This window comes from Palaemon carinicauda, chromosome 29 (genome assembly GCF_036898095.1).
Source record: "Palaemon carinicauda isolate YSFRI2023 chromosome 29, ASM3689809v2, whole genome shotgun sequence".
Taxonomy (NCBI): domain Eukaryota; kingdom Metazoa; phylum Arthropoda; class Malacostraca; order Decapoda; family Palaemonidae; genus Palaemon; species Palaemon carinicauda.
The window spans coordinates 79,870,387-79,882,855 of record NC_090753.1 but is presented as its reverse complement, the minus strand read 5'-3'; the positions used below and the strand labels follow the sequence as shown (position 1 = coordinate 79,882,855).

Genomic DNA, 12,469 nt, shown 5'->3' with positions numbered 1-12,469 from the left:
GCGGAGAACGAGGAGCCACAGAAACAAACTGGTCCAGAAACAGCTCTTTGAAAATGGCCAAAACTTTTCTAAAGTCCAAAGAGGGTTGAGTAGACTTAGGCTCGTCCAAATCTGATTGTGGTTCATCTATGTGTGCAGCAACATCATCATCAGAAAGTTCCTCATCCGACAACTGATGAGGAAACGGCAACGGAGTGGGTAACGGCTGGTTCGCTGAGTCCGGTCGCACTGGTGCATGCGTGACTGAGCCGGACGCAACGTCATGGAACTGCTGCCCAGTCTGTGAGCTGGCAACAACCATGGCAGCGCGGGGACGCACAGCGTCTACTCCAGACTGTCTGGACTGATGTGGGTGCGCAGTGGAAACCACACTGGGTTGCAGAGGTTGACGCACCGCGTCAAAACAAAGCAATTCTGACGGTTGTTGAACCTCCAGAACGTCAACGGCAACCTCCGTGCGTCGCTTAACGTCAACATGCGGCTGGCAGATCACACTGGAACGCATGGGTGGAGTAACTCTCTCAACTGGTGTGCGTGAGAAGGTTACCTCAGCGTCCACAGGACGCACAACCGAACGTGTGGAAGGTTGTAGGCTAGGTACTGCACTAGCTGGTGCGGCAGCAACCTTCTCCGCACGAAAGTCCTGCATCAGAGACGTAAGTTTAGACTGCATGTCTTGCAGTAGAGACCACTTAGGGTCTACGGGAGCAGGTGCGGCGACAGACGGTGTTACTGTCTGAAGCGGTACCGCTTTGCCTCTCTTAGGCGGTGAGCAGTCATCGGATGACGGCAGCAAGTCCGAACTGACCCAGTGGATACAACCGGGCCGTTGGACTTGTGCTGAAGGGACCGACTTGCGTTTTAACGGTCGCGAGACCCTGGTCCAAAGTTTCTTGCGAGAAACACCTTCAGAAGACGAGGTATAAATGGGCTCTCTCGTCTTAGTTAGGTAGGAGCGATCTTGGGTAGATACGCCCGATACCACGGAGGGAACGTCTGTTCGCTGATTAAAGCCTCTCGAACCCATGCGTCGTACGACATTGCTTCTCCCCTGGACTTGGGAGCTTGCAAGAGGTCCCGGACTAGGAGGACGACAGGCACGAACAGACGAACCCTCAAGCGCAACACCATCCACAACACTATCACTCGGCACTTTAGCACTTCCCACTGCACTTTTGCACTTAAGCTCCTTCACATCCGCCATGAGCTGATTACGGTCACTAGCAAGGGACTCAACTCTCTCACCCAGAGCCTGGATGGCACGCATCATATCAGCCATCGATGGTTCCTGAGTGCCAGGAGGGGGGTTAGGAGCAACCACTACAGGGGAAGGAATAGGTTGTGGGGCATGAGGAGAGGATATATCAATAGAACGAGAAGAACTTCTCCTAACTCTATCTCTCTCTAGCCTACGTGTATACTTTTGAAATTCGATAAAATCGAATTCCGAAAGGCCAACGCACTCCTCACACCGATCTTCCAATTGACAGGTTTTATCCCGACAATTGGAACAAACAGTGTGAGGGTCGATAGAAGCCTTTGGAAGACGCCTTGAACAGTCCCTAGCATTGCACTTCCTAAATTTGGGGACTTGTGAAGGGTCAGCCATTTTGAATTGGTCAAGGGAAATTCCAAAAAACTATCAAAAAGTCCTCAACAAAGAATCCGTTATCAAAAAGAGTTCAAGGATTTGTGCGAAGAGAAACCCTGCACAGCGAAAGCTCAAAACTAGAATAAAGTACTTCACCAATTAGATGTGAAAAACTCCAGTTTAGCAACAGCGAGTAAAGTACGTCTTGTCGACACCTCGACAGAGAGAAAATTGAGTCTTTGTTTACATTGAGAACTGGGTATCTGGTCGACAGATGGCGCTGTTGGGCACACCCGCAACCTGTGTAGCGATCGCTGGCGAGTTTTTACCGTAGAGTTGTCTGTCGAGCAACAGAGTTACAGCTATATAATCACCGGCTAAGTTAAATATTGAAAAATGTTTTTATGTTGAACAGGCTGACATAAGTCTTTTTATAGTTTGATTATGAAATATCTATTCTAATGTTGTTACTGTTCTTAAAATATGTTTTAATTGTTGATTACTTTTCTTTTACTATATAATTCCTTATTTCCTTTCCTCATTGGGCTATTTTTCCCCTGTTGGTGCCCTTGGGTTTGTAGCATCTTTGTTTCCAACTGGGGTTTTGGCTTGGCTGATGATAATAATAATAATAATAATAATAATAATAATAATAATAATAATAACATAACAAAAGTAATAATAATAAAAATGATAATAGACCTAGCACCCTAAAATGTTTGGATGCATTCCTGTATGTGTCGTTACTGTATTAACATCCATCATAAATGTTTTGGATATCATTATTTTTGTCATTCATGAACAATGCCCATTATTTCATGGAGGTATCACGTTGAGGTTTAATACATTTACTAACTTTATGACTGCACCATTAGTCTTTTAATTTACCCACTCGACATCCCGAGTTTTCTACAGCGGTCTCCCTAACTTGTACAACACAGAAGGGTGAATATGGGATTCTTAACCCTTTCAATCCTTCCCCTGAAAGAATAAGTTTATCTCTCTAGCCTTAGTACCTTTTTTTATATGTTTTACCCAACACATTTTAGAACAAATACTATTGGCACTACAAATTAAAAGCAATATATTGTACCATTGTTAAGAATTCACTAACTTGGCCTAGATTACTTTTAACAAAGCATCTCAAAATACAGTTTGAAATACAGAATGGGACTCCAGATTATTTCCATGACCTATTCAAAACACTAGACTGTACTTTGTCTCTAAAAAACAGTTCTTGATCTACACGATATTTTTGATTGATACCAAAACAATTATGAAATTAAAACCTCATATACTCTACGTGTAGATAAGAGTTACAGAATATCAGAACGCAAAATGTATTAAAGCACAGCTATGCAGCCACTATGGGGCCTAGAACGTAGGGATCTTCATAAGCAAAGAAGACTGCGCATTACAATGTCTTCTAGTTTTGCTAGGAATTACCATGTGGAGTGTACACACCACTCGGTAAGTAATAACAAAACCAAGAAAAGAAATCTTAATGCAAAGTAATAAGCAAAAAATCTGGAGAACCTCTGAACGCAACCAACACAACTGAAATCGAGACACTGGCTCATCAATTCTGCTTCTTACCACTTATTGCTAGACTGTTCCTTCTTTAGCTAAGACTGATATGTTTTCATCCAGTTAGTGAGAAGGGATATGAAAAAATTAAGACAAACTCTTAACCTTAAAATCAGTTTTGGCTCTGAATGGAGGTAAAAGAGAGACTCATCTTTGTTCCTCAAAACCTACTTTGACAGATATCACTTACTTAAGCGTTTAGCTGAAGCTAATGCCAAAAAGAAAAGTGTTTTAGCCATGATAGCTTTAAGAGAAAGATTTTCAAACATTTCAAAATTTGGAAGCCTTTCAACACTAAACAATCTTAATATACCCATCATAATACACTATTCCCATTGTCTTTCCCTTCAATAAATATATGTCCTTAACAAAGGAATGGAGAATTCTAGCGGCAAGTGGTATGAAGCCCAGAATTCCTACCCCCGATACTTAGTGTCCCTTTCAGTTCCTCAGTCGTGATGGTAGTGTTCAGACACTCTCCAAATTGTTTGCTTACTGATCATTAAGATGTCTTCCTCTGGTTTTCTTAGCAATTACTGCAAAATGTGTACAGGAATTGTCTTTGAGAAATCATGAACTGCATTCCCTTTGTGTATTGTGCTTTAAATAAAGGTTGTGAAGAGTGGGTTTCTTTCAGAGTACCTCTCATTGAAAAGTACATTTCAATGGCTGCCAATCAAGTTACCAGTACAAAGCATAAAAGAAAACTTGCTGTTAATTCAGGGGAAAAGCCAGGGAGGACTAAGTTATTTGATTATAGTGAAGATAAACACCTCTTCACCTTTAGATAATTCTCATAATCAGCTCACTCTTATTAGTGATTAGCTACATGAGCTCTTGACATCACTAGCTTCCTTTGATAAAGTTAGAAATCCAGTGAATTCTCCCTTAAATACTGTGATTCTGGTCCTTAACACCCCATTGCCAAATTTAACCTAACTCCCTAAGCCGAGTCTAATATTAATAGCATTTCTTTCAATAAAGGCTCATAAAGTTTGCTGTACAGCACAGATTTGAAAGCCACTCAAAGAGCCTCAAATTCTTTATTTACTTTAGATCCTTCTACTCCTAAACCTTTGCAGCGCTATAATCCTAGTCACTCTATATGACTACTAAATTGTGAGGCAGAAGACTGAGCGAGTAGTCTGGATCATATCAGGTCTCCACTTATTAAAGCAAGTAGCACTCCTAAACAACCCCCTATTACTTATGTGGATGGTGTGGATGGCCTCGTATGATTACCTTCTATACTGATGGGGTGAACGAATTTTCAAATAGAGTTAATCATTTTCATCATGTTTCAGATGACAGTATACGCTGTTTGCTTGTGAGCTCAATGACTAGCTCCTCACAGGTTAATTCTAACAGAGTGAACGTACGCCCTAGTACATCTACTGTCGAAAAGAATCCTCTCCGTGCATGCAAAGCAGCTCCCTTTTCCAGTGCAAAACGGACCGAGAAATCAGCTGATTTTCAATTAGCACATCTTGCAATAAAGGAAAATGAAGAAGAAAAAATCACAGAGGTAGACCATGAAAGTGAGAAATTATTGCCATTGTAAACTGTGCATAACCTTACTGCTGAGAAATACCCTAATCGGTTTATCAAGGTACTTTTGGAAGCTTCTTAATCTACCAAATCTACAGAAGTAACTACTTCCAAGAAAGTTTACTTAACTCAGTTCTCCAACTTCATGTGGATAGAATCGATAAATTGTTGTCTCAGACTGAAAAATAAAAAAAAGCTTAGCCATTCAAGTTCCTGTTTAGTACTCAAGCCCACTTTAACGTAGAGACATGTCGACTTCTATAAGAATCATCAGTTTCCTGACCTTGTCTTTTGATTTGAGTGGCAGTCTTGACCCAATCAGTGCGCCCCATAAGAGAAAATCTTTGAATTCAGGTTGTGTCACCTCCTAAAGGGCACTGCCTCTTAAGTAGGAATTCAGGGGAAGATAAGGCTTTGATTGTTAATAGGGTACACACACTAGCAAGACATTGCCCTAGAATACTATTTAGTGAAATAAATGTTACAACAGGCCACAGGTAAATTTTCATATGTTTACCATCACTTGTAAACTCAATTTATCACATTCAAGCACAGGTAAGATTATCCTCTATTCATTTATGAACATTTTCAATGGGGTGGAAATGGAATGAAACAGGAAACCAGTTTATAAATCTACATTCTTCTTCATTCAGTGGAAGAATGGCGAGAAATCATACGCTTATGTCTCTATGAATGCCAGCAAACTGGATCGTGTGCGAGTATCCATGGAAAAACAATTTTCATTTCTTACCACGAAACAGTGGTAACAACCGTCGACTGAAGGGTCTATGTGCTGGGGTCCTTAATACAATAAAATATTCTATGGTAAGAGATGCAAGCAAATCTTTAAATGTAAAAAAAAAAAAAAACTGTAAAATTATAGTTATACGGAACAACATTTTGAAAAAAAAAAAAAAAATAGTATTACCTATAATAAATAATGTGCTTTCACTGAAACTGACCTTCATTTCAACAGCAAATAAACTGAAAACCAGTTAGACCATCTAAGAATGGGGATATCTTTTAAAAATCTAATTGCTTTTGCTCCCCTGAGCACTCGCTTCGCTAGCGAAAAAAGAAAGGCACCAAGCTGCTATATACTGGCAAGCGGTACATGCTGAGCTGCTCATGCTAACCACATTGATTATTAGGAGTGTATGCATGATAGCGGCCACCTGCATATATGATTATGACTAACTTAGAATACGGTAGTGTAAGGAGGGTTGCAAGCCCCCCTGTTAGGTAAGTAGGTAAGGACACGGCTTGTAGGTTAGGCTAAGAGGGGGAAAGTTGAGGTTAGTGGATTTTCATTTTTAAAAAACATGCGAGGAACTGGACGCTGATATACAAAGGCTCTGATTATTAATTCTTAAAAAATTAAGTTTTTATTTGTGGTAAAAATAAGTCATTTTCAAAAAGAACCAATGTTTATAAATATGAAAAACCTGTTTTTAAGTAGAAATCTGGGGTGTATATAGGATAGCGGCCACCTGTATATATTATTATGGCTAACTTAGAATACGGCAGTGTAAGGGGGGGTCGCAGAGCGGCGTTAGCCCCCTTGTTAGGTATGTAGGTAAGGACACGGGTTGTAGGTTAGGTTAGGGGTGGAAAGTTTAGGTCCATTTTTAATCACTGCGTGAGGAACTGGCCGCTGATATACAAAGGCTCCGAAAATCTTTTCCTGTCTGTAGCTGTAATAAAACCAGAAAACCTCGTACCCCTACTAACTTGAAATGGAGCACGGGTAAAGAAATAGTGAAGTAGAAATAAGTAAAAGCCAGGATAAACTGTATCATAACTCTACGTCTAATCTGAACAATTTTACATGAAAAGGCACTTTTACATGTTACAAGGCACATCGAGTAAGTTGGCAATAGTACTTACTGCAACTTTTATCGAAAATAGGACGTAGCCATAAGAAGTAGAACGTAGAACGTCAAATTGGATTTAGCCTGGATTTGACATGTCAACAATCCTTCTTCTTCCTTAAAAAGTGAAAATAGTACCAGTTGTAGTAAGTGGTGGAGAGTTTTAACGGCTCTCTTTCGCAAACATTCTTCATTTTTACATTTTCTCCTTTCAATTTCTTCTTAGCTGCTCTTAGAAAATATATTTTTGGCTATGTCATACTTCTTAACCTTCAAGAGAAGTTTATTGAACATTACTGCATACTATAAGCGTATAGAGGGGGACTTTTAACGGCTCTCTTTCTCAAACATCCTTCTTTTCTCATTTTCCCCTTTCAATTTCTTCTTAGCTGCTCTTAGAAAACATACTGTTGGCTATCACATACTTCTTAGCCTTCAAGAGAAGTCTATTGAACATTAAAGTATAATTTAAACGTATTTTAGAATGAACTATATCATCTGAAATCTCATAATATTGCTTTACCTAGTCTGTCTTGATTCATGAACTGTTTAAATGTTTATTTTCTCAGTTTTATTATAGTTAAGTTGTATCCCAAATCGTAACGTCTACATAATGATATATAATAAATTCTTTTAAATCTCTCGTATATTTTATAATCATCAACTTCCCTTACGGCTATTCATCCACATTCTCATCAAAATTATCTTTCATCAGTAATCATTACAACTTAGAATTTTCCTCAATATTTAGCATGCTGCCATAATTATCATTCACACTTAACTATCACTTACCTAAGATAAATCTAACATTACAGTGAAAAAGTAACACTGAAAATGCAAAGTGTTCATATTTAATATTTTCCATCTTTTATTTTATGTATACTCTCTCTCTCTCTCTCTCTCTCTCTCTCTCTCTCTCTCTCTCTCTCTCTCTCTCTCTCTCTCTCTCTCTCTCTCTCTCTCTCTCTCTCTCTCACTGTATACTGATCTAAGATTGATAGCTCACCAGTTCTCAGCATTTATTAAGGGATGAGGCTGTCAGAACCACACCTTTTCCACCATGTACATTGCGCAACCTACGGCAGTCAGACTAAATTTCTTATTAACTTGTTTTCTATTTATTCTATTAGAAATTTAAACCAATTCTAAAACTAAGCATACGCAATGTTTTGGTGTAGGTTAATTGTTTTTATATTGTGATGTTAATCTACTTCGCAGATTTGCAGAATTAATTATATATTCAATAATTGTCAGTTTTGAAGCTCTTAGTCGGATCCATTAGACTAACAAATTTCATTCTATTTAGGCTTTCTATCCATTTTTATTTTCCATTACTACTGGAGAATTGGTTCTACGCTTCCTGTATATTTTCAAAGGTGCAATCATGCATTAAATGGCCAGTCACAAAGGTTATTTCTGAACATCCGACCAAGGAGTAGTCTTTCAGGTAAGGGGTTATACCAATACAATTTTAGATTCATATTCTCGACTGTTCCAAAGTTTATATACACTATATGGGTCATAGCGTATCGCCAAATGGTTCAACAACAATTGCAGGTGTTTCTAATGTAGGACATAGGCCTCAAACATGTTCTTGTTCATGTCTGGGGTTTGAACAGTTTTTATTATTACGCTGGCTACAGCGGATTGGTGATGATGGGAGACTTGTCTGATCGCTCACAGCAAAATAATCTAGTATGGGTAGCCCAGATTGGTAGTTTTGTTGATGATGACGATACACAACCCTCACGCCATGTTAAGTTACACCCAAACAGTTCACATGTTGTAAATTGGCACCACCAAAGCGTTAGCTTCAAATGAAGAAAGTGGTGAAATTGATGTTTAGGAATCAGCACATAAACGAATTGCATTATTCTATCACTCCCCATTCCCATTAAAAGTGTAAAGATTATATCCCGTTCTTACTTAGATCATGCTTGCATTCTGGATATTTATTCTAGTAAAGGGGGTTTGCCGAGTTTAATTCTCATCTTTTCTTGCACTAGTCTTATCAAACATGAATATATAACATATAGGTAGTAAGTTGGCCAAGACACCAGCCACCCGTTGAGATACTACCGCTAGAGAGTTATGGGTCCTTTGACTGATCAGACAGTACTACATTGGATCCTTCTCTCTCGTTACTGCTCATTTTCCATTTGCATACACATACTCCGAATAGTCTGGCCTATATTTACATATTCTCCTCTATCCTCATACACCTGACAACACTGAGATTACCAGACAATTCTTCTTCGCTCAAGGGGTTGACTACTGTACTAAAATTGTTCAGTGGCTACTTTCTTCTTAGTAAGGATAGAAGAGACTCTTTAACTATGGTAAGCAGCTCTTCTAGGAGGAGGACACTCCAAAATCAAACCATTGCTCTCTAGTCTTGACTAGAGCCATAGCCTCTGTACCATGGTCTTCCACTGTCTTGGGGTAGAGTCCTCTTGCTTGAGGGTACACTCGGGCAAACTTTTCTATCTTATTTATCTTCCTCTTGCTTTTTCAAAGTTTTTATTGTTCACATGTAAAAGATTTATTTCAATGCTGCAACTGTTCTTAAGATATTCTATTTTATGGATAATTAATTTTCTTGTCCTTTCTTTCCTTAGTTTTTTTCCTCCCTTCACTGGGCTATTTTCCCTGTTGGAGCCCTTGGGCTTTTAGCATCCGGTTTTTCCAACTAGGATTGTAGCTTAGCAAATAATAATAATAATAATAATAATAATAATAATAATAATAATAATAATAATAATAATAATAATAATAATACTTCTAGACTCCTTTTCTCAAGATCTTTGGCAGTACAGTAGTAGTCACCTGCATTGGCCCATATAAGTTACTGATAGTCACCCTTCATACCATCCAAATTTCAAATATTGATTCAATGTACATTTTTGATGCACAATATCAAGATCAAACATAAATACGCATTATCAGCGTCCAATTTCATCTTCCGTCCACCAAAGATGGGACTAGGGATTACAAGGTAATGGCTTCTGGTGTCTCGGCACTGCAGCAGTTCGTACTCTTCTTCTTTGTCTCGCAGATAGAACCATGTTTAACCGTCCATTCCCATGCTCAAAGATCTGTGAATCTTACTGTTTGTAAGTCTCCAATCCTTCCATTACACCAACACGGCTTATCTAATAGCATTTTCTCGAATTTTATGTCGATGTTTAGGTGACATAACTTGTAGATTTCTAATAAATCTACCTACCGAGTTTAAAAACTTGTCTACTATTAGCGAAGTTGCCACCTTTCTCATGATGTATGTAAATCTTCATGGCAACACCACTATACCTTAGTGGAAATATGGCAACAGCTCTTTATAGCTATGATATAATACATGGGCCCATTAGCCAAATTCCGCTTTATAGCTTCGGTCTATACAGTGAGAAATTCTTGCATCGTTTTAGCCTTATCAAGTTTACTTCTCTTCCAGTTTATAGAATCACACAGTCATTGCAAGAGTCGTGAGGTGTCTATCGCCAACCTATTCATATTTTATTCACATGTCAGAAACATACCTCGGCGTTTACCAATTTCCTTGCAATATGCCGATGCAGAAAGGCAATCCATCGATATATTTTTACCTGCGTTTATCTATTTGTTAACAGAAACGTCAAAACTTCTTGCTTGATTTTCATCAAATTTTAAAAGCGAATAGGTATTATGCCCAGGAAAAAACTCATAATAAATATTTGGAGGTGATACTGATCAAGATCGTGATTCTGGTTATTATAGTTATATATATATATATATATATATATATATATATATATATATATATATATATATATATATATATATATATATTTTTTAATAAGATTCATCAACGGTCAACACATGAAGAAGGGAAAACTTGGTCCGCAGACTTGAGCAACATGTTGGCAATCTTCGTTGGCGAATGTGTGAAATATCTTAAAATTCCATTCATAATAATAGTTATAATGCTCCTACAATGCGGAAGCAATGACACACGTCAGAGATTATGTTACATTGAGAGGGTAAGTAAGTTACAGAACAGAAAAGTCATGAAATTTAAGAATACCCTTTTGATTTCGTCAAGTGTGTAAATGGTTTAAGGCTTAAAGGTCGGCCATTAATGGCAGGAGCAAGTGACAGTGACAATGCCATAGCTAGCAGGACAGTACCCTAGAAACTGGCCATACATGCATTTGCTCAGCGCCAAAGACCCCTCTTCGTCGAAGCTAGGATCAGGGAGGTTCAGGAAATGGCTACTGATGACTCAGCATATAGACCTATAGGCTTCCCCAAATCTCCCATCCTTAGATCACAAAAGAATGGTAAGGTTACATTCACTACAAATAATACTACAGAACTAGAGCGTGACTCGAACCCCAGACAGGCAGATCGCCAGGCATAGATGTTTCCAGTAGGCCAAGACAGTAAAATATAATGATCAAAGGGTGTATACGAGATGTTGCAAAGCTTGAAGGTATACTCGGACACACTATCTTGTTTCTCTTCCTCTTTTTTTTTTTCTTTTTTTGAGGTTTTTATCCTCTTGCTATTTCATAGGTTTTATATAGTTTATATATGAGATTCCTTTTAAAGTTATTGTTATTATTGAATCTCTCGTAGTTTTTCCTTATTTCCTTTCCTCACTGTGCTATTTTTCCCTGTTGAAGCCCTTGGGCCTATAACATCCTTCTTTTCCAACTAGGGTTGTAGTTTAGTAATAATAATAATAATAATAATAATAATAATAATAATAATAATAATAATAATAATATCGTGGTAGGAAACCCTCTTTTAGGCAGGTTGAGTTAAAAGTAATGGCTGCATCGGCAGAGTTTATTTTCTATTATCCAATTTTTCTATTTTCCGGATAATTCTCTTCTCTAGAGCGCTGCAATCAGCCAGCAGACTTGAAAAATTCAAGCGCTCTAGAGAAGAGAATTATCCGGAAAATAGAAAAATTGGATAAGAAAATAAACTCTGCCGATGCAGCCATTAATAATAATAATAATAATAATAATAATAATAATAATAATAATAATAATAATAATAATAATAATAATAATAATAATTCAAGATGGGTTCAAGTATTAACCTTCGTGGTTTATATAAATATAATTCCTAATGGTGCTGATTGTCTTATGGCTACATATAATCTTTATCAGGAAAAAATAATTTCATTGTCATATTTTTCTTTTGATAACTCGCAATGAATAGTGTGAACCAGTAAGCGTCAGTTATGAATATGCGCTTGAGTTTATAAGAGAGTCCCGTAGGGCATGACGCATGAGAAGCTTATAAAAAACTAATATATGCTAAGAACAAATCTAACCAAAATATTACGATTGAAATACTCAAAATTCAATAAAAAAAAAAAAAGATTTAGCTTATTATCATCAACTATTCTCACACAAACTATAACACAAAAACCTGAAATAAAGTACAGTATAGACGGTTGTGTTCCTTACGAAGAACGTTTACATTTTATCGACCGCTTTACAACTTTTGTCCGAGAGAGAGAGAGAGAGAGAGAGAGAGAGAGAGAGAGAGAGAGAGAGAGAGAGAGAGAGAGAGAGAGAGAGAGAGAGAGAGAGAGCATTATTCGACAAAGACTAATATGACAAAATCAAAGCCCTCCCCATTATTATTATTATTATTATTATTATTATTATTATTATTATTATTAGAAAAGCTACAACCCTATAGTCCATTTCTTTTAGCGATGCATATTTGCACCGACTCCCAGCGGTGCCCTTTTAGCTCGGAAAAGTTTCCTGATCGCTGATTGTTTAGAATTATCTTGTCCAACCAATCAGCGATCAGGAAACTTTTCCGAGATAAAAGGGCACCGCCGCGAGTCGGTGCAAATATGAATCGCTAA

At 37.8% G+C, this 12,469-nt stretch overlaps 1 protein-coding gene across 1 annotated transcript in view; it reads right to left on the bottom strand.

Annotated features, from left to right (window-relative positions):
• Positions 1–6,765, bottom strand: part of LOC137622288 (RAB6A-GEF complex partner protein 2-like) — a 76,673-nt gene extending 69,908 nt beyond the window's left edge. The window contains exon 1 of the mRNA XM_068352848.1: positions 6,614–6,765. The gene's annotated coding sequence lies outside the window, so the exon portion shown is untranslated. The remainder of the gene's footprint in view (positions 1–6,613) is intronic.
• Positions 6,766–12,469: the final 5,704 nt, after the last annotated feature.